Below are 23,536 nucleotides of genomic sequence, written 5' to 3' on the forward strand. Positions count from 1 at the left end.
GATTTTAAAGAAATGCCTAATAAGCAAATACTATTTTGCTACAAAACCAGTGCCACCACGTTCCCAAAGAAGAAAACAGTGTAGCTTGCTAGAAAAATTATCTCCAGATACTACTGGCAGGTACATGCCAGAAAAGCATTTCATTTACCATACTTTATCAAACAAGAAATTATTTATTTGAAGAAAATAGAAGATATTCTTTCCCATTCTATTTCTTTGGCTACAAAGAAATCATACCCACCCCCCGCCCTTAGATCCTGGGTATAAGCCAACATTTTTATAAAGTGCTGTGAGATTGATTTAAGTACGAAACATTCACAATTTTTGTCTTCTTACCCCTCCCAAAGTCTTTAATTGCCTATCACATCACTGACTATGTTAATGGTAATTAATTTTAACACACACAAAAATGAATTAGTATTTTCTGGAGTTGCTGGTTTTCTAGCGCCTCTATCTTCTATAAAATGGCTGGAAATAATCAGTATAGAAAAATATTTAAGTTCTGAGAAAAATTTTAAGGGAGAAAATATATTTGAACATCTTAACATACGAACTAGGTCTCCCAACTGAATCTTTTGTTTGTAGCTCACATTTCATCTCCTTGGACAGAACAAGTGATTTTCAGCTGAAAGTGTAGAGTGCCCTGCCCACGTCTAACCTGTGCACTGCAGTCACTGAGTTGGGTTGTCCAGATGGTCGGTCCTACCTGGTCCATAGCAAGTCCTCTTCTCTTTGGAGCACATCTCTCCTTCACAACTTCTCAGAAATAAATGTGGCTCTAAGAGTACAGTAGCTCGTGATGGTGGAGCCATCTTCCCCACCCCCACATCTCCACTGTATGAGCTCTGGTTAACATTGACAGTGACAGAAAATTAGAATGGAATGTCCTTGACCAGTTCCTCTTCTACCATGGGGGTTGAGAATTAGAGACTCACACTGAGTTACAAGGCACCCATTTAATATACAGTCATCTATCAAGCAAGTTCCTTCAAGTGGGGTTGGAGGAAGTTAAAGCAAACTGACATTCAGTGGCAATTGAGCAATTCCCCACTGCTGACATCTGAAAGCTAGACGTTCATGTTAAACACTCAGAAATTATTATGTAGGCTAAATATGTATAATATGGAATCATCTCTGAACACATAGAACTAAGTCACTGCCTCCTCTGCCTGGGATAAAAATGACAGTGACAACAACAATAATCCTCATCAGGCTCCCTGGAGATGACTGAATAGTGTTATAGAGAGGAGGATGGAGGTTGGGGTCAGGTCCCCTACTGGTACTTTAGGAAACCAGGTGCCAAAGTGAAAGGCATCCAAACCTGTCCATGAGGTTCTTTGTCCACCTTCTATCAAATTGAACTGAAGAGTCATGAAGCCAAACCTGTTTGGGTTTAAACAAATATGAACTATAGCTGAAAATATTCAGAGGGACAAGCTTGTTTAGGCAGATGTTCTCAGCCAGAAAATCCTGTTTTGTATTTGGGGAAAAAAAAACCACTCATGCCTGAATTACTCCAACTGTATCATGATTACAAGTGGCAAAGATATGCCCTCACCTATGATTTTCTCAAAATTGTGTGTCCCTCATCAACTTCCTCAGGGCCTAGATGCAGACATCAAGCTAGAAGACAAATCCATGTTTCATATTGAAAATTTTAGCCTGTTTCTGCCATTTTGACTAGTTAAGCATAAGATACTCCGAATCATCTGGCAAGAGCAAGCGAGGGACAGAGCTGGCAAGCAGGGAGGGTGAAGCTTTCACTTTGATTAACGTTCTCGCTTGCTCACGGTCTCCTTGTTCTGCAGGCTGAGCTAATTTTATCTTCAGTCCTGTGGGTTAAAGTTAAATTGCATGGCTTATGCAAAGTATATAATTCAAGTATGAACAAAGCTTGGTGCTCTACATTAAAAAAAACCAACCAAACAAACAAAAAAAGCCAGAGCACTGAGTCCCAGAGGAGGCCTTGGTTTATAAACATTTCGATGGTCTGCACATTTCTTTATGCCATTCACTGCATTCAAAATTATAGCTGACTTCCTTTTACATGTAATAGAGATGATCAACATTTATAGGCGTATTTTTAAAAATGTATTTAGTACAGGGTCTACAGGTCTCCTTACATAGATTGGACTCACAGTTATTCTCCTGTTTTCAGCCTCTCAAGTGCTAGGATTACAGGTGCACACCACCACACCCAGCCTCAGTCACCATCTCAGCACGCCCTGGAGGTGATGCCAGCACAGCATGCCAGGGATAGAGCTCTGGTCCCTGTGTCTGCTTAAGCAGGTGCTTTAATCCACTGAGCTATCTGGCCAGCCCTATGGGCATATTTTTTTTTATCAGGTTAGGCTATTATAATTAAAAATTTCTAAACAGCCAACCAAATATGATACTTTTGTTTAAATACTCAGAATTTAAAAAGCTTAGAAAAAGGGCTGGCGAGATAGCTCAGCAGACTAAGCACCTGCTTAGGCAAACACAGTGACCGGGGTTTGATCCCTGGTACCACATGCCAGGTAGACCCTGCTCCAGGGTGTGTTGAGCTGGCCACCAAGACCAGGCATGGTGGTGCATGCCTTTAATCCCAGCACTGGAGGGTGAAAACAGGAGGATCACTATGAGTCTGAGCTGCGTAGTGAGACCCTATACCAAATGCTTAAAAAAAAAAGGCTCAGAATATTTTTATAACATTGACTATATCTGTCCAAGTATCTTGAAAATAATATGATGACTTAATTTATCAATGACTAAAAATGACTTTGATATTTTAGGCAAAATGTTTGGGAAAGTCTAATCCTGTTTTGAATGGTTACATTTTGCCTAGAGATACGGGCTGAAACTTTTCCTTTCTATCTTGACCAGAGCTGAAAATCTGCAATAGTTATGATTTATGGTGAACTCATGACATGCTCAGTATTTTTAAATTCTAACCTAATAATCCTACAAGATAGGTTTAATTACAATCATTTTTTGGTGAGGGACTAATAAAAATTGTTAGTCACACAGTAAACAGCAGAGCTGGGACTCAAATCTAAATGGAATTGATTGAAAGTCTCTATCTTTTTACCAATCCTAAAACAACAAGTACCCACCCGTGGGGTGTGCTGAGACAGCGATTGAGACTGGGTGTGGTGGTGTGTGCCTATAATCCCAGCACTTGGGAGGCTGAAAACAGGAGAATCACTACAAGTCAGATCTACACAGTGAGACCTTGCAGACCGTGTTCTAAACACAGAAATGAAAAAATAAATAAAAATAAAACAAGTTGTTCTCCTAATCTATACTCCACCCCTAACATCAGTAATCATTTATTTGTGTAGATACCTAGTACAGGGGACCCTAGTTCCTTGGAGCCATGATTACTGCTGGCTATCTATACAAATGATCCTCTGCTCCCAGGCATTGGGAATTGTGGGTACCTAGAATGACACCAACTAGAGAAAGAAAAGCCAGGCCAAGCAGGAAGAAAAGACAGAATAAAAAAAGAGGTACCAGTTAGACCATCTTAAGAAGTTAATGATAGAAAGTGCAGTAATGATTTTAGATGGCAATTTGCCATAATTTAGAAATATTTTAAGAGTCACAGTAAATGGAAAAACCTTACATTTCCATATAAGCCAAGATTTTACCCAGTGAAGTCCACTTTTTCCATGTTACAGATGAGGAGACTGAAGTTGAGAGAGATCTGGTGCTTTGCCAAGTTTACATCCTTAGGCCTGGTGCAGTGGTGCATGCTTAAGGTCCCAGTTCTCCAGAGGCTGAGGTAGGAAATTCGCCACGAGTTGGAGGCCAGCCAGGGCAGACTGCTTGGTAGGGACAAGAGCTGGACCTCGAGTATCCTTCCTACTGGTGTTTGTGACTACTTCACTATCTTCTTTCATTGGCAGGGCTACATAGGGAATTCAAAACCAGGCTGAGCTACAAGGCAAGACCTTGTCTTATAGGCTGGGCATGGTGGCACACTCCTGTAATCCCAGAATTTGGGACTGAGACAGAAGGATCACTGCAAGTTTAAGGCCAGCCTGGGTGACAGAGAGAGTCAAGGCCAGCCTGAACTGCATAGGGGAACCTGTCTGAAAAAGACAAAAAAAAAAAAAAAAAAAAAAAAAGATGTCTTATAAAAAAGAAAAAAGATAATATCCTTGATAAGTTGTTACCTACTTATTGTATTACCTATTCAGTGAGGTTACCTTCTCATTGTATGAAAAATTACAGCTTGTTTCCTTTTATTTTTAATTTATTCAACATTTAGGAATGCATTTATTATTGGGTTGTTTGACTGTTGTAAATTATCAGTTAAATAAAAGCATAAAAACCAAGACTGACCTGGTTTTGATTGATAAACCATATGCTTCTCTTGAACAGATAATCTATTATGAATTTCTTCCCCCAACATAATTTTTTTTTTCCGGAACTGGGGATTGAACTTAGACCCTTGCGCTTGCCAGGGAAGTGCTTATTCCACTGAGCCATCTCCCCGGCTCGGCCCAACATATTTAAAAAATAGACTATTGATTGATTGATTGATTGATTGTAGTAACTGGGGATTGAACCCAGGATTTTGCACATGTGAGATAAATGCCGTATCACTGAGCTAAATTCTGAGCCTCCAAATGGACTTTGTAAAAGCCTAACCTTGGGTATAAGATTTTTCCTAACCAAATCTGGCGTTTTAAGTGTGTCATTTAAGTTAATGACTCTACATCTTAATATCTGTTTATTTTTCCTTTGTTTAATGTCCCTTTCAAGCTCTGTCAGTTTATGATTTTCATAACTTCAGTGAAGTTTGCTTACTAGATTGTATGGGACAAGAGCTGGACTCGGTTACCTGCCTGCTAGAATTCGTGGCTACTTGGCTATCTCCCTTCATGAGCAGTTATTTTATGTGTCAGTCAGATGGCTCTTAAAAGGGGTTTTCCAATCAACCAGCTGCACCCTCCCTAGGATTATTTTGCCCGGTACTGAGAAAAAGAAGCAGAATGAAGAGTTGGGTGAATACACATGCTGAGAATTTCTACAGTTTCTACTCCAGGATGATTCTCTAGCTCTTAGACACCAGCAGTCTTTATTTTAATTTTATTTTTGTGTATTTGATACAGGGTCTCATGACGTAGCTCAGACTCTTAGTGATCCTCCTCTTTTCAGCCTCCGCAGCACTGGGATTACAGGCATCCACCACCATGCCTGGTCTCAGCCAGCTCAGTCCGCCTGGGGGCAGGAATTGAACCCCAGTCACTGTGCTTGCCTAAGCAGGTGCTCAGTCCGCTGAGCTATCTCACTGGCCCAATAGCAGCAGTCTTACTTCCCATCCAATAGTATCAGTGAGTAATGTAGGAAAGGATGGCAAGGACTGGAGACCAGACTGAGCCTTATCCTCCAGAGAAGAGCCAGAGAGATGGGAAACATGAAGCATGTGGTTTTCAACAAAGAAAAAGGGAAAAATGACTGGCTGCAAGGGAGGCTGTGGCTAATATCCCCTAGCCCAGGTCAGATCCTCCAGTGGGAATATCCTTAACAGGTAACACCACCATTGTGGATGCCACTATGCTAGTGTGAGAAACCAAATACTGTAGTTCCTGATTGCCTTTCTCAATGGATCTGAAATATGGCATCAAATGTGAGCTGGGGAAGCCTTGGGGGCCAAGGACATTCCTGCGCTTCTAGTCACACGCTCGTTCACTGCCATGACTGCTGCCACACACCAAACTGAAAACAAGTAAAACCACAGTGTCTTGTGGACCTGAGTTGGCGAAATACATATTCAGCAAGAAAGCTGAGATTTTTTTTCTGGAGAGACTGGCAACTGGGTTGCAAAAAGAAGGTGGGAAAGCAAGTGAAGGTGAAGGAAGAATTCTCTTTTTTGTTTTGCTTTGATTTTTTGAGACAGAGTCTCACTATGTAATTTAGGCTGGTCTTAAACTCACTATGTAGCCCAGGCTGGCCTCAGATTGATGGCAATCCTCCTGCCCTAGCCTCCCAAGTGCTAGGAACATTTTTTCTTTTTTTTTGTACTGGCAACTGAACTCATGACCTTGCATTCACCAGGCAGGTGCTGTGCCACTGAGCTCTATGCCTGGCCTGCAGAAGAATTCATTCATAAAATCTACCTTATTTGAGAACATAATTGTATCTTTCTCCACCCTTTGTAGCAAATATTCTCAGACTCAACTCAGGAAAAAACTTATTTGCTGTCTCTTCTCTCCAACAAATGATTTTGTGGCTGAGAAAAGCTATAACCATGCATCTTGTCTCAGCCAAAGCAGACTAACAAACGTCTGTGAGTTTTCATTTCCTTTGAACTAAACAGAAAAGCACAATAAGTTATGGCTGTGTTGAACGATCTACCTTTGCCTCCTAGCAGATCTTTGTGTTCCCCATGGCGCGGGAGCTTGGCCTCATGCAATGGAGTGGTTCAGTAGGGTCTGCTCTTGATCCTTAACACCAGTCACAGCAGTCCTTTCTCTGCTTCTACCACTATCAATGGCATCTACAGCTTGGAGTCATGAAGTCATTTCCTAAAATAGGAGAACTTGCTTTGTGCATTAAAGAATGGCCTGGGGCCTAGCACTGGTTTACCAAGGGAGCCACACTTGACTGGCAAGCAGACCACAGCGCTTTGTGTAAACCTGTCTTTCCTGGGATGGGGAAAGGGACAGTGGAAATAAGAGTGGCCTGATCACACTATGACTGCCTCCCAAATGTGCCTCCACATTTTCCCAGGCCCTTGCTAACAAGAGTGCGCTTCACTGAATGGGGATGATGCTTTAGAGAATGCCTCTGAGGGAGAAGAAAACCAGGTTGAAAGATAGCAAGGGTTGTACTCAAAGACCTCAGTAATCAGCATAGAAGCTACATTCCTAAATTTCTGGTACTCTCTTTAAAATTCCATACACTGGCTCAATTTATTTTTAATTCTGAACTTTCATTTAGGTACTCGATCAATGATTATAGATTGAGCAAATGTGAATAGATATCAGCTTACTAGGTTTATAATGTTTTTCCTAATTCTGTTCAGAATAAAATACTATAGTATGCATAATTTTTTAAAAAGCACAACTGCAAATAATTTTAAGCAAAATAGTAAGTACTAACCAAAAATCACCTGGGACTAGTGTCACTTGAGAAGTTTCAGGGAACAAGGTTTGATTACTAAATTAAGTCAGTCAGACTAAGTTTAGCCAGCTAAGGTTGCCTGTGTTCTGTTTGGTTTGCAAAGAAACACCTCAGGAGTTAGTCTGAACAGCTAAAAATAAGTTGCAAGTTTCATTTTCCATTGTTCGGTATGGTTTTGAAACCAAAAGGTGCAAAATTAAGAGATTCACCAACATCTACAAAAAGTCGGTAATTCAGCCGCTCACCTTCCTAGCATACTATCCTGATGGCCAGCTTGCTGCTTGGCCCTGGAAAGGACTCAGTCTTTTAACATGAGTCCTCCAAAGAAAGCATGGAAGGAAATTGGGGGCTGAGGCCAGTTCTGGAGGTAAAAGTAGCTTGTGTGTGACTGCACTGTCACATCCGGACAGGATGCCACAGGGCTTTGGCCCTTCCCCTAAGTGATGCTGGGGACCCCTCCGCAGAGAGTGCAGTAAATAGTTTCTTTAAGGCCACGCTCTGGAGGCCATGAGTGCTGTGGGTCTCCCTTGGCTAATATGCCGGAGGCCTTGTACAATTCCATACTGCAAACCCAGGTCGTTCATGATAAACATCAAAACCAAATATCCAGGGTCAAGTCTGGTAGAAAGGTGGTTGACAGAGGCGCAAATGCCTCCAAGCAAGGCAGCCGCCATCTCTGTAGCGTTCAGCTGTGGGGCTCACAGCCCAGAGACAGCAGTGCTGTTAAAAGAAAGGCTTCCAATGAAGGAGATTGAAAGGGGGCAAAGAAGGGTTAATCTCCCTCCATTAAAGGCGGGTCCATCTGGCAAAGGTGAAGAGAATAATCTGTCTGAAGAGCAGAGCAGACAAAGAGCCCTTCCAGAAATGAAATTACTGTGCAGGGGCAAGGAAGACGATTTGTCCTCGATTTTCACTGTGAGACCATTTCTTAGATCTCACGGTTTTTACCTTGCTTTGAAGTTACAGTTGCAGGAGGAGAGAGGGAGCACATTTGTGCTCAGCTGCAACGCCTGAGCTGTCATTCCCTAAGGGGAGAGCTGTTTTGGAACAGCAGAGGCTGAGGCTAAAGTCACCAGGATGCTGTAGAAGCCTAACCACAAATTAGAAGGCAGCAAAGTAAACAGGAGGAGTTGCTTCCCTGGCAGTGGGGAACACTCTTCATTAAAAAAAAAAAACAAAAAAAACCCCCTATTTTTAAAAATTTATTTATTTATTTATTTATTTATTACATTGTGTGTGTGTGTGTGTGTGTGTGTGTGGCCAGCTCAGCCCATCAGGGGGCGGGGCTGGCTGGCATGTGGTGCTGGGGGATTGAACCTCAGTCCCTGTGCTTTGCCAAGCTTGTTCCAAGTAGGTGCTTTAGACCACTGAGCCATCTCTCCAGCCTCACCCTATTTATTTTAAAAAAATGTTTTTCAAAACTTTTGAAATGGTTTTAGTAATATTTTTATAGAATAGATTCATAAGAGTTGCAAAAATAGTATGATAAGGAAAGTATATCCTTGATCCAGTTTTCCTCAAGCTGTCTTAAAACTTAGTTCACTGCTTAACCCAAGCAGTGGACATTATGTACAATTATGAACTCAAGTTTCTTCACAGGAACTCTGTGTGGTCTCCACAGTTCTATGAAATGTTTTTACATCAACAAATTGGAGATACACGAGCAAAGTGAGAAGACAAAACTATTTCAGAGGACAAATTCCTGTAACACCCCTTTAAGGTCCCACCCCTCCCCTGCCCCTGCTCCTGCCCCTGCCCCTTGCCAATCACCAAACTGTTCTCCATCACTGTATTTTGGTCACTTTGAAAACCTCTTCTACAGTAGGAGCCCTTTGGAACTGACTTTCTCTTGCCCAATATAATGCCACTGTGATTCCTCCCAGTTTGTATTCCAGGTGTGGGCACGACCAAAGCTTGTTGTGCATTCTCTCACTGAAGGACCTTTGGCTAGGTCCTAACATCAGTTTTTAGGTGTTACAAGCAACGCTGTAGTGAGCATTTGTGTACAGGTTATTATGTGAACATGAATCTGTATAAATACCTCTGAGCAGGATTGCTGGACAGTATGGTAAGAGCAAGTGTGACTTTGTAAGAAACTGTCACACTGTTTAAAGAGTGGCTGTACCATTTTATGTCCCCATGAGCAGTGAATGAGAGATGTAGGTTATTTTTTTAACATTCTTGCCAACATTTAGTAACATTCATATTTTTAATTTTAGCCACTTTATTTATTTATTTTTGCAGAACCAGAGATTGAACTCAGGCCCTTGCACTTGCTGGGGAAGCACTTATTCCACTGAGAAATCTCCCTGGCCCTTAGCCACTTTAATAGATAAGTAGTGGTCTCCTTTTGATGGTTCACAGTCAAGATGGCAGTAAAGGTGGGCTTCAGGTTCTGGGGAGGGTGACCCAGGTATCTCTCCCTGTTTCATCTTGCCTGCCTGTTAGCTGTCTAGAGGGTGGTTGGGGCTCTGGCATTCAGATGATAGGAAATGGGGTACTTTCTCTTGGTATGGGGTGAACCTTCAGGTTTGCCCAGTTAGTTGTAGGTGGTCGTCACCAACTGAGGACACTAAGCCTCTGAGGCAATGCCTGTTGGCTAAGCAGGCAGACTTGGTAGTAGTGGCACACACTTCTGTGGGGTTGGGAGATAACATGAAACCACAGGGAGGGACAGAATTTGTCTAGCCCAGGGCTTTCTGGCTGCTCTGGTCAGGGATTATATAAAGACTTTTGTTCCAAAAGTAGACATTGTGCAGTGTGAGGGGAGATGGGACATGGAGTCAGCATAGACAGGGAAGGGTGGAACCACCAGTGGCACTTATCAAACTGTAAGACCCTCTGAACACAGTTTGCCCTTGAACTTCCTGCTCTGTGACTCTCCAAGGTTTTCCAGCAGGATCTGAGTGCCTTGGCTGGATGCCATGCAACTTGTTTCTGTCTCCCGCTGGAGGCACTGCTGTCACCATTGTATACCTCTCCTGGCCCAGAGATCCAAGTCTTAGGAATAATCAGAGCTTTAGAAGGTGCCCCAGCCATAGAAGTTGTACAGGACAACAGGGACATGGGCCTCGAATAGGGCAAATACAGTGATGACTAGAACTGTCCCAGCCATCCCGGAAAGGTTACTGTCATCAGTTGTAACTGATTCAAGGGACACTCCAGAGGTGGCCAAGATCTATGTTCATCAGGACCCTGGATCTGCAAGCTTGGGCCATGAGGCTAAGAATGAGAACAGTAGCCGTCTGTGTGGGAGCAGCGAGGAGATCACACAGGTGAGCACAGAGCTGGCGAAGCTCAGGCAAGTTTCCTGCTACCTAAGCGTGGAGGAGAACCGGTGTAGTTGAGGTGCTTGCTGGGTCCTGGTTCTAGTGCTTCACCAACTATCACCTCAGAAAACTGCCGTGGACTGTGTCATGGAGGCAGCTTATAGAACTGGGCTGTGAACTGGGCACCATAGGGAGCCCTGCAGTCTGAAGAGACAGAACCTGCGATGATGGTGCGAAGTGGCCTTCCAGCAGCCGAGCAGGGAGCAAGCAGAAGCACAGACAGACAGATACTGTAGGTGTCTATAGGTGGGGCCTGGTGGCTTCTGCCGTGTTACCCAGGCAGGAGGGAGAGTTAAACTTTGTCTGGAAAGGTGAGGAGTTTTAAGAATTGGTTGTTTGCTCACTAGGTTTTCTGCTCCTATTGTTTTCTAGATTTCCATTTTCAGTTTGTGTTCTCTGGCCTTGGGCTCTTACTGCTTTCCCGCCAGAAGGAAGCCCAGCCACAAGGCTTTTCAGGTTTAAAAAGGTCAGGACTTGTGGCAGTGCATAGCTGTAATCTCAGCACTAAGGGAGGCTGATGCAGGAAGGTCACCAGACTGAGTCCCTATTGAGCAGTTTACTGAGACTTTATCTCAAAAAAAGTAAAAAGGCTGGTGTGAAAGTGTTGGGTTCAATCCTCAGTCTCTCTCTCTCTCTCTCTCTCTCTCTCTTTCTCTCTCTCTCTCTCTCTTTCTCTCTCTTATTTTAGGAAAGGGTCTACAAGGTGTTCAGGGTCTCAGTACTAGATCAGACTCATAGTGATCCACCTGTTTATAGCCTCCCAAGTGCTGGGATTACAGGCACACGCTACCATGCCCAGTCTCAATTGCCATCTCATTGCAGCATGGCAGGCCTGGGAATCGAACCCCCGGCCCCTGCCCAGTCTCTCTCTCTCTCTCTCTCTCTCTCTCTCTCTCTCTCTCTCTCTCTCACACACACACACACACACACACACACACACACACACACACACACAGAGGCACCTGTGAAGCCTCCACAGCTCACTGGTAGCTTTTTCTTGGTCTTATTTTTAAATGTACCGGCCTTCATACATGAGGTTCACTTATGCATTCCAGTCTGGCTTTGCCAGTCCCTACTCCGTGGTCTTGGTTCTGACACTGGCCCCACCTGCTCAGCTCGGGTGGATGGACCTTGCGGCTGCTCTCTGGACTGCTGCCTGTCCTCCTGCATTGAGCTCCAGTGCCGCCAGCTCCCGGCTCAGGGCACACATTGATCTGGTCACACTGCGTGATCCTGGCCCCTTGCATGGCCTTTGCTGCACACACACACATTCTGCAACGTGGCCCTGCCTAGCGGAAGTCCGATAACAGTTCCCTGGTTGCTTTAGGAGTTTGTCTTTTTGTTGGTTCCTTTTGTTAGCTAACTCTGTCACTAAATCTCTGGGTGATCACCAGGCAGTAAATGAAGCATGCTGGCTGGCTTCAGCAATCTCATATTTATAACAAAGGCTCCTGATGCCCTAGCTAGCATTTTTTTTTTTTAATGTACTATCCCAACAGAAAAATCTAAAATTCAAGAGCCACAAAGGGGCTTTAAGTTAAATTCTCATTTGGATACATTCTATGGGTTGGATCTAGTTTGTCCACTAAAGGTTCTTGGGCGGGAGGCTTACTGAGGCTGAGGAACCTTTAAGAGGCTGTGCCCAGCAGAAGGGAATTAGGTCATGGGGCGCCACCCTCAGAAGGGATTCAGACAGGCTGCGTGGGATGGGATTAACTTCTGTGGGAATGGTTGTTACAGGAGAGCCCGGCCCCTCCCCCAAACACTATTTTTTGTGAACTGCTTCTCACTCCTGCACCCTTGTGTCCTTGTTGCTGTGATGCAGATTATCCTGAGGGTCCCACAAGAGTCACGTGGATGTTGGCACACTTTTGAACTTTCAGCACTGTGAGCTAATAAATCTTTTTTTCTGTACCAAGTTCCCTGCTTTAGGTATTTTCTTATAGCAACATCAGTGAAAAAACCGACCAAGACAATAGACTGGCTCAGGATTTCCTTTCCTTCTGATTAGTGTTTGCCTTAGGAAATGTAAAAAAAGATAACTTGACCATGTGTTCTAAGTTCTAGGATTTTCCTTCAGATGTTTGCAAAGATCCAGCTACAAGAACATTTACAATTCTATTATAGTTGGACACTAAAGACAATCAAAATGCCCATCAAAAAAAGAGTGGATAAATGAAGATATGTCCGTGGAATAGAAACTTAGCCATTAAAGATTGTTTTTGGCCAGGTGTGGTAGTGCAGGCCTGTAATTCCAGCATTCAGGAGGCTGAGGCAGGAGGATCACTATGAGTTCAAGGCCAGTCCACACTACATAGGAAGACCCTGTCTCAAATAAACAAACAACCTCCCCAAAACCATAGTGTTGGGGGATGGCAGACAATCATGTAAATATTATCTCAGTAAGTTTTTTTTTTTTTTTGTGGCTGGCTCAGCCCACCCTGGGGGCAGGATTGGCTGGTGTGTGGTGCCAGGGGAATCGAACCATGGTCTCTGCATTTTGCCTAAGCTTACCTAAGCAGGCGCTTTAGACCATTGAGCTATCTTATCAGCCCTATCTCAGTAAGTTTTAAAAGAAAAAAAAGCCAGGTCTGGTGGGCATGCCTATAATCCCAGAACTCTGAGATGTAAATGCAGGAGGATCACAAATTCAAGCCCAGCCTGGGCAACTTGGTGAGATCTTTTTTTTTTCTTTTTCAATTTAAGGATTGATCTTTTTTCTTTTTTTTATCTTAAAGATGACTTCCAACTTATAGTAACAAAGTTCTAACAAAGTAATTTTTTGTTCACAAAAAAGATTTAATAAATGACTTCTGCCAATAAGTAGCATTCCCATTTCCTTAATATCACTAAAGAAAAAAATAGGGACTCTTAAATTTTTTTTTTTTTTAATTTGTGTTTTAGTACAGGGTCTCATTACATAGATTGGATTTGTAGTGATCTGCCTGTGTTCAGCCTCCCAAGTGCTGGGATTAGAGGGGCACTCCACCATGCCCAGTCTCAATTGCCATCTCAGCACGACTTGGGGGTGGGGCTGGCACAGTATGCCAAGGATCAAACCCCTGCCACTGCACTAAGTTTTTTATTTGCCCTGGCTAAGCTTGAATTTGGGATCTTCTTGCCTCAGTCCCCCAGAATACTGAGATTATAGGAGTGTGGCACCACACCCAGCTAGCATAGGTTACATTACACTAAGTGCACAGGAGCCACCCAAGACAACATTATGAGATGACCAGGTAGCATGCAATGGTTGATATGCAGCAATGTTTTTTTCTTTTATTATGTATTTGATAGGGTCTCTTGGTGAGATCTTGCCTCAAAATAAAAACAAAAAATGGCTAAGGAGGTAACTAAGTGCAAAGGCTTTGGATTCAATCCTCAGTGCCACAAAAGGAAAAGAAGAAAGAAACAAAGGAAAGAAGGAAGGAGGGAAGGAAGGAAGGAAAAAAGATTGCCTCACTTACATAGAAAACAACAAGGAAGAGATGTCCCTTAAAAACTAAGACCAGGAAGGAGGATTACTGTGAATTTGAGGCCAGCCTGGGCTACGTAGTGAGTCTGAGGTTAGTCAAACTACATAGTAAGATCCTAGTGAGATTCTGCCTTTAAAAAAAACCCAAAAAACACGAAACCAAAACAAAACATCCCAGCCCTGCAATGGCCCAGCTGCTGGCAGAAAACACAGATGGACTCCTGTCTCCAGGATAAATCTTAAGCTATTTCTTTTGTATGATACCTTGATATAGTTGATGCCAAGAAATTTAGGTGAGTGAGCAAGTCACTTTCATCAGATGCTACCTCCCTGTGACATTTTAGGACACTAGACTGTAGGTTTTGGGACACGGATGGGTGTTCTATTGAGTGTTTCCACACTGCCCTGTCTCAGTGCCCTAGGAGCCCCCTTCAAATGCTACCAATCATTGTTTGGCAGAAAGATGACTCATCATTCTCCCATGAATAATTCAGTGACTCCCAGCTAAAACACTTCTCTGAACGAGATCAGAAGCCTAGAAGCTAGGCCTAGAGTCAAATCTTTCTGAATGGCATCAAAATCTTCATTTAGGTGGTTAGAAGTGGCAGTGCTACAGATCCCAGATGAAAAGTCAATTTAGAAAGACAAAAAGTATTTCTTTTTTTCAAAACACTGATACTTTATAGTGGGATCAAAGCTGAAAGACAAACACTGACCATAATTATGGTAATTATTTGTATCAACAGATTCTCAGGTAGTTTTCTAAGTGGCCTAGGCCATTTTGCATGTAGGACCTTACTGACAGAGTCTGAACCTTCCATTCTTTAAAAACACCATTTTGAAGACAGAAAAAAACTTCAAAGTTCTGGTGAAAACCAAAGGCTTCTTGAAGTAAAAACAAAAGCCTGAGGCGGTGTTTTCCAACTTGGTTCTTGACACAAAATTAGGGGATTTCAGTGTGAGAAATTACAAAGCTTTATTCCTGTGAATTCTTAGCTTTGGTGAATATGACATGGGCTTATTGCAAAATCCTCCGAAGGGAGTAACAGAACATTTATAACCCAGACTCAGGGGAAGGGTACTAGCTAGCATTTCTGTGCCCTGACAACTAGGAAACCTCTGGGGTGTAAGTGACAAATGGCCTGTGCTCTGCTCTGTGATGCTGCTGTGTGCATTGGTGTCTGCTGTGTGTGGGCTACGGCCACCAAGCTCTTCAGATGACTCAAGCTCTGTGAAGACTAGGCTCTCAAAGTTGGATTATATAACTCCCGGGGAATGAAAACTGAGAAAACAATATAATAGAAATGAAGGTGAAGCAAGTACAAGAAACTCTCCATCAATCTACCTTGATGCTTTCTTTTCTAAAAGTCAAATAGAAGTATTTATAAAATGTGTTATCTGTACACGATCCTGTTTTGCTGCTCTTGTCTGTGAGGACTGACAAGTGGTCCCGAGATCTGTGGCTTTCTTTTAAACACTAAGTGGTGGTATTTTGTTTGTTTCGTTTTGGTTTGTTTTCTTATGGTGTGGTACCTGGCACTATCATTATCATTATCATTATTATTATTATTATTAGCTTCTTAATCATTGTCTGGAAAGAAAACATTCTAGAATAACATCATTAAAAACAGCTTTGTATATCACAGTCACCATTACACATCTTAAAACCGGTTTAAGATATTTTTACATTCACAGAGGTATGATACAGTACTGTCCTACCTCTATCCTACTAAAGGACACAATTAAAAAAGCATTATTTCAGAGCTAAGTGTTGACTGTAGTGAAATTCTGGTTATTCACTTTGGTGAGCACACACCCCTCTCTGAGTACTATGCAGATAGAAATTAGAAATGCAGAGGTCGACCCCCACCCCACTCCTAACACCACTCATATGTTAATTCCAGCAAATTGTGTGCATTCATGAGTCACACCAGATGGCTGTGAATCTAAGAAGTGGTGATAGCCAGTTTCCCAAAAGAGCAGACCCCGACATCCTTCCTCCTTGACTGTGGCCTTCCGGGCAATGCGCTTAGCCTGGGACTTCCAGCAACAGATCATCCCCATTTGGCTCCAGCTTTTGAAACCTGGTACTTGTTCTGGTCTTACTCCTTTGGCTACCTTCTTTCTGCAGGTGCTGTTTCCCCTAGTCAGCCTGGTTTCATCTTTAGCTTAATCCACCAGCCCATCCAGCTTCTGGTTTAGTAGATAATTTAATTCCCCAATACAGCTGGAAAATGGATTTTTTAGAGGTAGAAGTATTTTTGCAAAAAATCAACTTGTGATTCCATCTCTCTCTTCTTCTGTCCATTCCTGCTGTGGGACTTGAACAGAGGTTGGACAGAGGTAGTAGGAGAGAAGGCTTTGCATCAGGCTCTGTCACCAGAAGTCTGAGAGGCTGTCAAGTTGGCCAGTAACTGCCTCCCATACAATGGACAATACATTCTCTTCAGGGTGTGGATGCGAGTGCAGAAATGTTAAGCCCAGTGGCAACATTTAATCAGAAACCACAGTGCTTAGCCAGATATCAGCAGCACAGCTAGGGAGGTAGGTACCAGGCTGCTCAAAGATTCTACTCTGTTTTTATTGGAGGCCTTTAAATTAGGGGCATCAAAAGGCACCCACCATATAGTTTCTGGAATTTACCAGCGAAGGGAGAATTGCACCAAGATAGGCAATGTGCAGAAGTCTACATAAATATAAAATGAGTTAAGTGTTCTCTAAATAGGACTTACAAATTTACCTCTCATTATTTCAGTAAATATTTGGAAATTTTCCTAAAGAGAAAATGAATTACATATGAAATCCTCTGCAGTATCATTAATATCTCTGGTGTGAGCTTTTTAAGGTCTTTTTTTTTTCCCTTGAGACACGGTCTTGCTATGCAGTTCAGGCTGGCCTTGAACTCTAAACCATCCTCCTCCTCAAGTCTCCTGAGGGCTGGGATCATAGGTGCTTACCACTGTGCCTGGCTTTAAAGTTTACTTTTAAGTATTTCTTGAATATCTTGGTTTGAAGTTCTCTCCTTGGTTCAGGATTTTTCCCTGGTGATTAAATGTTCAAAGATCCAGAGCAAAGATGGAAGGAAAGTCTCCTAAAAGGCACAGAGAGGTCGATGATCCAAGGAAATCATGAGCTTTCTTCTAGATTACCACGCTTGTAGTTGGAGGAACAGAATTCCACCGGGCAATCCCAACAAGTGTGTTTAGGTACAGGCTAGGGAGAGGATGATGGAATGAAAAATAAAGGTAAGAACGTCCTTCCTGCTTCCCTGGCCACTTGCAGCATGGTGGTACTTGAAGTCTTAGGGTAAGAATGGCCACACGCATTTTGAGAAATCGCCATGGCTTCTTGCCTACATGGTCATTTAAGGAATGTCATTTTAGGGAGTATCTGACAAATTTCTGTTTCTCCCACAGTTCCTTTAAACATCTTTATCCTTGCTCATCTCCAAGTCTGTTCATATGTGGTGGCAGAATGTATTACCTCTTCTGTGGAAGCTCACCGCTTTGTCATCGGAAGCATCACCCCATCCGCGCCTATACTCTCCATACACCTCCGTGGTTACTTGTGGTCATGTTTTACCCAACAGATTGTGAAAAGAAGGGATGTGTACCACTTCTAGTCTCGGCCCGCAAAATATCCCATGTGCACTTTTCCACACTGTTTTCTTCCACCGAGGACGAAGATATTGCCAGGTAACTTCGAAAACCAATGCTGTGGAAGGTAGAGACTCTGAACTTACACATCTGAGTTGGTTTTGTTTTGCGTGATGAAGACACAACCCAGGACCTCGTGTGCACTATGCAAACATTCCCCCACTGAGCCACTCCCCACCCCTGAATCTGAATGAATGTTCTGAAGAGATAGGGCCCAGTGACCTGTACTATCATAAGAGCAAGAAATAAACCACTACTGTGTTTGAGTCCTTGGACATTTTGGGGTCTGCAATAGCAATTAGTCTACCATAATACTTATCCTCTTTGACTCATCTGTTACTGTTTTTTGCAGAAGCCTCTGTGCCCCTTTCCCTTTTTTTAAAATCTTACTTTAAAACAAAAACTTAGAATTAGTAGACTTAAATTTAAGTAGCCGTTAGGGCCCACAAACACTCACCAAATCAGCGATCACAGCGCTGAGATCTTGTAGTCAGAAGAACAGTCTCATGGTGGAGCCTCACTTCAAGGCAATCTGATCTATTAAAACAAAAAAGTGAAATAAAGGCATGCAAAACATATTAGAATATGATAGTGAAAAGGGTGTTAGTTCGTGAAGGAATTGTCTACTATTTCCCAGTAATATGTACTTATTTAAAAAAATACCCCAATCTTTTACTATTGAATCAGTACTCGTTAAATAATTTGTACAAAGTGTAGATGCTGATTCAGGGGATGAATTTAGAAGCTACAAAAATCAGGGTATGATTTTTCTATGTGTTCTTCATTTCCTATGTACTGCTATTTTGTGTGTGTGGTAATTCAAAGCTCTTGTGTAAGAACTTCCACAAGTTGTAAATTATAGGCTACGCAAAGGCCTAGGAGTTTTAGACTAAGTTAAAAACAAACATATTATAGTGTATCTTTGTGTTTAACATCACCCCAGATGCAATGCCACAAGTAAGAAGGAAAATAACTTCTCCGTTCAGTGATGACATAATGAAGGCGCATATACCAGCATGACCAGAAACCTGCCCTGTTAAGGCAAAAGGATTATAGATGTTTTCTTAACAAGGATTCCTTCTTCTACCAGATTAAATGTGAAACTACCACTTGACAGCACAGGGTATGTATTTGCCTAGAACAGGATTTATTTTTATATCTGATCACTTGATACAGATCCAGAAAGCAAACTGTCCAGAACTCTGTGCAAACATTCTGGCAGTCCGAAACACAGGGGTGGGAAAAGACAGAAAAAACAAAACAAGAGGGTTGACAGGGAAAGGTACCAATAGGCCATTTTCTGTCAGAGTTGCAGCCTGAGTACCGTGGTGTTGTGTGTGTGTGTGTGCGCGCGCGCGCGTGCGTGTGTGCGTGTGTGTGTGTGTGTGTTCTTCTCTGGTTCTGCGGAGAAGAGAGAGCTCAGTTTCCTTTCAGGCTGGATTCCTGGATCTCCCAAGCACTCCCCACTCCCCCCGAGGCTGCGGCCTCTCAGGCCTCAGGTGTCAGGGAACAAGATGGCGCCCACGGTGAAGAGCACCGAGTGAGGCGTGAGGGAGCCCAGGATTGGGCCTTCACTTACGCGGTCGAGCTGCTCCTCTGAAGCCCAGATGCTGCCAACTCTCTGGGCTCAGGCGTTAGGGCCGCTTTCTAGCTCTGGGTTCTTCACTCTTTGTCGAGATCAGCTCCACATATTTTTCTGATGATGTCACTCATTCTGACTTCCCACATTGCAAAGTTGATCTACAGGCAAAACCTTCCACGAGGCTTTAAAACAGATAAAAAGAAGAAGAAAAAGAAAGAAAGGTGTGCTGTGAGGAGTTGGAAAGGAGGAGAAAGGCTGTGGCCTCCTTATTTTGAGATTCGCTGCAGCTGCGAGTGCCACTCCCCAGCCGGTTTCCTGGCTGCAGAGGGAGGCCAGTGGCCCGGCGTGGGTGACGTCAGGGCCAGGCCTGAGTCATCGCCAGCAGCCGGGCTGCCCTGCCACTCTGAAGGGGACAAAAGGAACCTTTGATGTCCAGAGGCCCTCCTCTCGGCACACTCGCAGCACCGAACAGCAGGCCAGGAGAACATTCCTGTCACCTCCCCACCCCCTGCCTCCCTTCCTACTTCCGGAACAGTCCAGACAGATTGAACAAGGCCTCCCCAAAGGACATCACCCTCCTACAGAGCACAGGCCTGGCCGCTCTCTGTCAAAGACAGCAGAAGGGGAGTGAAGAAGAGGGTTTTTCCCTGGGGACCTCCCACTTTAGCTCTGTTACCATGTCACTATGGTTCTCAGCTTACCCGGGAAGTGACAGGGGTAGCTAAAGTGATGGGGAAGGTGGACAGCACTCTTGTTACCATCCCTGGCCAGCATCCGGTACTCTCTGTCTACTCCTTTCTGTCCTGTGCTGGGGCTACAGGACCCAGCCCCCTGTTCTCTGGGAGCCAGTGTGAACTAGCTCTTCCTAGATTTAGGAGGATGCAACCCTATAAGAGTGATATTCGTATTTCAGTGCCTGGCACGAAGCTTAGTAAACACATGATGAAAGAATGATAATTTAAAAACAAAACAGCAGAGGGAGTATGTTGCTTTCCATGAATGTTTAAGTCTGTATGTTGAGTGCTTTGTGAGGATGATTTCATTTATCGGCAGTATTATGACAAAGCTACAATTTCCAATCCTGTATGGAAAGTATTGCTCAGAGAGGTTAATATATTTTTTCAAAATTCTCACAGACCCTGGCAGAACCTGGATCATCTAATTTTACATTCTCTACTCTTTTTCTTTTATTCTTTCTTTCTTTCTTTCTTTTTCTTTTCTTTCTTTCTTTTTTTTTTTTTTTGTACTGGGGATTGAATTTAGGACCCTGTGTTTACCAGGCAGGTGCTTATGTCACTGAGCTATATCCCCAGCCCCTAAATCCTATACTCTTTTTTTTTTTTTTTTTTGGCTTTCTGATCAAGTCCGTTTATTGAGTAAGAAAGCAGGGTCTAAATCTAAATCCTATACGCTTAACTACTACATTGGGTGAATGGAGTGAACGAAGGGAGTAATGAACAACCTGCCCAAGACAGGGCAAACACAAATAGAGATGGGACTTGAAACCAACTTTGACCCAGGAAAGCATGAACAGTCAGGGATGTTCTGTGTACGCTAGGCAGTCTGCCTGCCTTCATGGGGGCCAGCACCAGGTCTGAGGTTTGGCAAGTAGGTGGTCACCCTGAGGGGCTGGGGGAGTGGGCATGTCTTCAGGTCCAAGAGGAGAATGAGAAGTTGAAAGCAAACAACAAAGCCAAGCAGCTCTGTCAGATGTCTCCCAGCCCCTGCTGGCAGAGACAGGATACCTCAGAGAGAGCGGAGGCCAGACTGGTGTTTGTTAGCCTTGTGCATACACGTGGGGTAAAGAGCTAAGCCTGACTTTAAGAAGACTGAAGGGAAGAAAGACATGACAACCCTTTCAAAAACTCTGAGGCACAGAATGAGGGGAAAGACTGTGTGGTTTCAGGGTGTGAAGAGCGCGGGAAGGGACAGGGAGTATGTTAAGACCTGACAACATGAGTCACTGTACTCCTAGCACTGCCCAGCCCGTGATGGCCACCTCTCTGGGTCTGAGTGAGCATCTTGGCAATGGCTACACTCAAACAAAGGCAGAGAATGTGGCCAAAAGAGAACATCTGACTGTGGGGTGACGGGGGCCCAGGATGAAGATGGCCTCGGAGGTACTCTTTCCTATGGTGCTTATAATTCTGTGGCTTGTATTTTTCTATGATGCTCTAAGGTGAGTGTTTCATTCCAAGAAGACAAAGGGCTGGTGAGATAGCTCAGCGGACTAAGTGCCTGCTTAGGCAAGCACGGGGAGCAGGGTTCGATCCCCAGTGCCACAAGCTGCGCCAGCTTTGCCTGTGGGCATGCTGAGCTGGCCCCAGAGCCTGGGCTGGTGGTGGACGCCTGTAATCCCAGTACTGGGGAGGCTGAAACAGGAGGATCACTGTGAGTCCGAGCTGTGTAGTGAGACCCTGTACCAAATATATTAAACAAAGAAAAAGCCAAGAGGAAGACAAAAGCCAGGGATTTCCAGCTCCTTAGTGCTGGTGGTGAGGGCTACACTCCTCAGGAACCACCTCACAGCTTTCCTTCACTGCTTAGGACACCGTGCAGTTATCTTGTTCCTGAGAGCCTGCCAGTTGCCACTCTGAGGAATGACACTTGTTCGTGGGACCTGACTCCCTTGGCAGGTGGAATTAGCAGAGGTGAATGTCAGAAGAGAAGAAGCCACCTGCTTTTCATTGAGGGAGCAACAGCAACTCCCAGGTTTTCTGTCCCGTCTACGCAGCGAATGACCTTGGGCTGAGGAAAGTGCTTTAAGTTCCAGGCATTTTTGGCAGAAGACTTGTTTATTCTTTTCTTCCCTCTCCACAGAAAATGCCTCTGGGCACCTCCCTGCTCTGTTTCCCCGGAGGCTTGGTGGCCTTGCTTGCTTCACATACCAGGGAATTTATTTCTCTAATAATACAAAGAGAGGCCAATTACTTTCCAGCCTTGTGGCACCAGGGTAACAGGAATAGAAAAAGGGGATAAAAGCAGAAATTATCAGGGAGTTTAAGCAAGAGGCAGACTTTTGCACAGTACACACAAGGGGTGATATGAACAGTGAGGAGAAAGTCTGGGAAACGGGCTGATAGTGGGGCCTTAGAGATGCAGAGAAACAATAGTGACACCCCTCCTGTACCCCTTCTGGAGCTTCTGCCTCCTTGCTGCAACAAATGCAACTGTATAGTGTTAGTTTTCTTAGAAACTTTTAAGGGTTCAAGGAATTCTTTGGAAAACTTATCTATACTTGTGTCCAGTTTCTCTCATCTCATTCAGTATTTTTAAAAAAGAACTTATAGTTTACAAATCATAAAACTCACCCGTTAAAGTATATAATTCTCTTTCAGTGTATTGATAGAATTTCATGACCCAAAACTCTAATTTTACAATATTTTTGTCATCCTGCCCCAGAGAAACATGGTACCCCTTAGCCATCACTTGGTCTTCTGTCCAGGCTGACACAACCACTAACCTACCTTCCAACCCTATGAATCTGCCTCTTCTGAACATTTCATGCAAACACATCTGGCTTCTTTTTCTTAGCATAATGCATTAGTGTTTATCCATGTTGGAGAACGTTTCAGTGCTTTCTTTCTGTGTTCCTGTGAGTTGATGAACACTTGAATTGTTTTCTTTTTGTTTTTTTATTTTATTTTATTTTATTTTATTTATGTGTGTGTGTGTGTGTGTGTGTGTGTGTGTGTGTGTGGCCAGCTCAGCCCACCTGGAGGCGGGGCTGGCTGGCATGTGGTGCTGGGGGATTGAACCGCGGTCCCTGTGCTTGGCTAAGCTTGTTCTAAATAGGTGCTGTAGACCACTGAGCCATCTCACCAGCCCTTGAATTGTTTTCATGTTGTGCTATGGAGCGTAATGTTGCTTTGAGCATCCACATACAAGCTGCTTTGCAGACTGTGCCTTCCTGTCTCTTAGGCAGACACCAAAAAGTAGGATGCTGAGTGATGCTATAACTCTACATGCAGCATCGTGAGGAGCTGTCAGACAGGCAAAGGGCCTCCTGGCTTCACATTCCCACCAGTAATGTCCTCTCCACTACTGTTATCGTCTGTCTTTTTTGATTATAGCCATCCTAGGAGCTGAGTCATGGTGTCTCACTGCGTTTGGAACTGCATTTATCTAATAACTAATGATAATGAGCATCATTTTTTTTTTTTTCTAGCAGAACTGGGATTGAACTCAGGCCCTTGCGCTTGCCAGGGAAGTGCTTATTCCACTGAGCCATCTCCCTGGTCAATAATGAGCATCTTTTTATGAACTTATTGGTCATTTTTATATCTCCCTTGATTGTTTTGCTGAATTCAAGTACCTATAGTATTTAGATGCCACTAGAATACCCATCTCTGACAGGACTAAACAAAAAAGGGGACACAAA

At 43.6% G+C, this 23,536-nt stretch overlaps 1 protein-coding gene across 1 annotated transcript in view; it reads right to left on the bottom strand.

Annotated features, from left to right (window-relative positions):
• Zbtb38 (zinc finger and BTB domain containing 38) overlaps positions 1–19,623 on the bottom strand; it is a 75,117-nt gene extending 55,494 nt beyond the window's left edge. The window contains exons 1-2 of the mRNA XM_023712934.1: positions 19,153–19,623; positions 18,031–18,110 (exon numbers count right to left, since the gene is read on the bottom strand). The gene's annotated coding sequence lies outside the window, so the exon portion shown is untranslated. The remainder of the gene's footprint in view (positions 1–18,030; positions 18,111–19,152) is intronic.
• Positions 19,624–23,536: the final 3,913 nt, after the last annotated feature.

This window comes from Octodon degus, unplaced genomic scaffold (assembly GCF_000260255.1).
Source record: "Octodon degus isolate 3935 unplaced genomic scaffold, OctDeg1.0 scaffold00028, whole genome shotgun sequence".
In the NCBI taxonomy this organism is placed as follows: Eukaryota; Metazoa; Chordata; class Mammalia; order Rodentia; family Octodontidae; genus Octodon; species Octodon degus.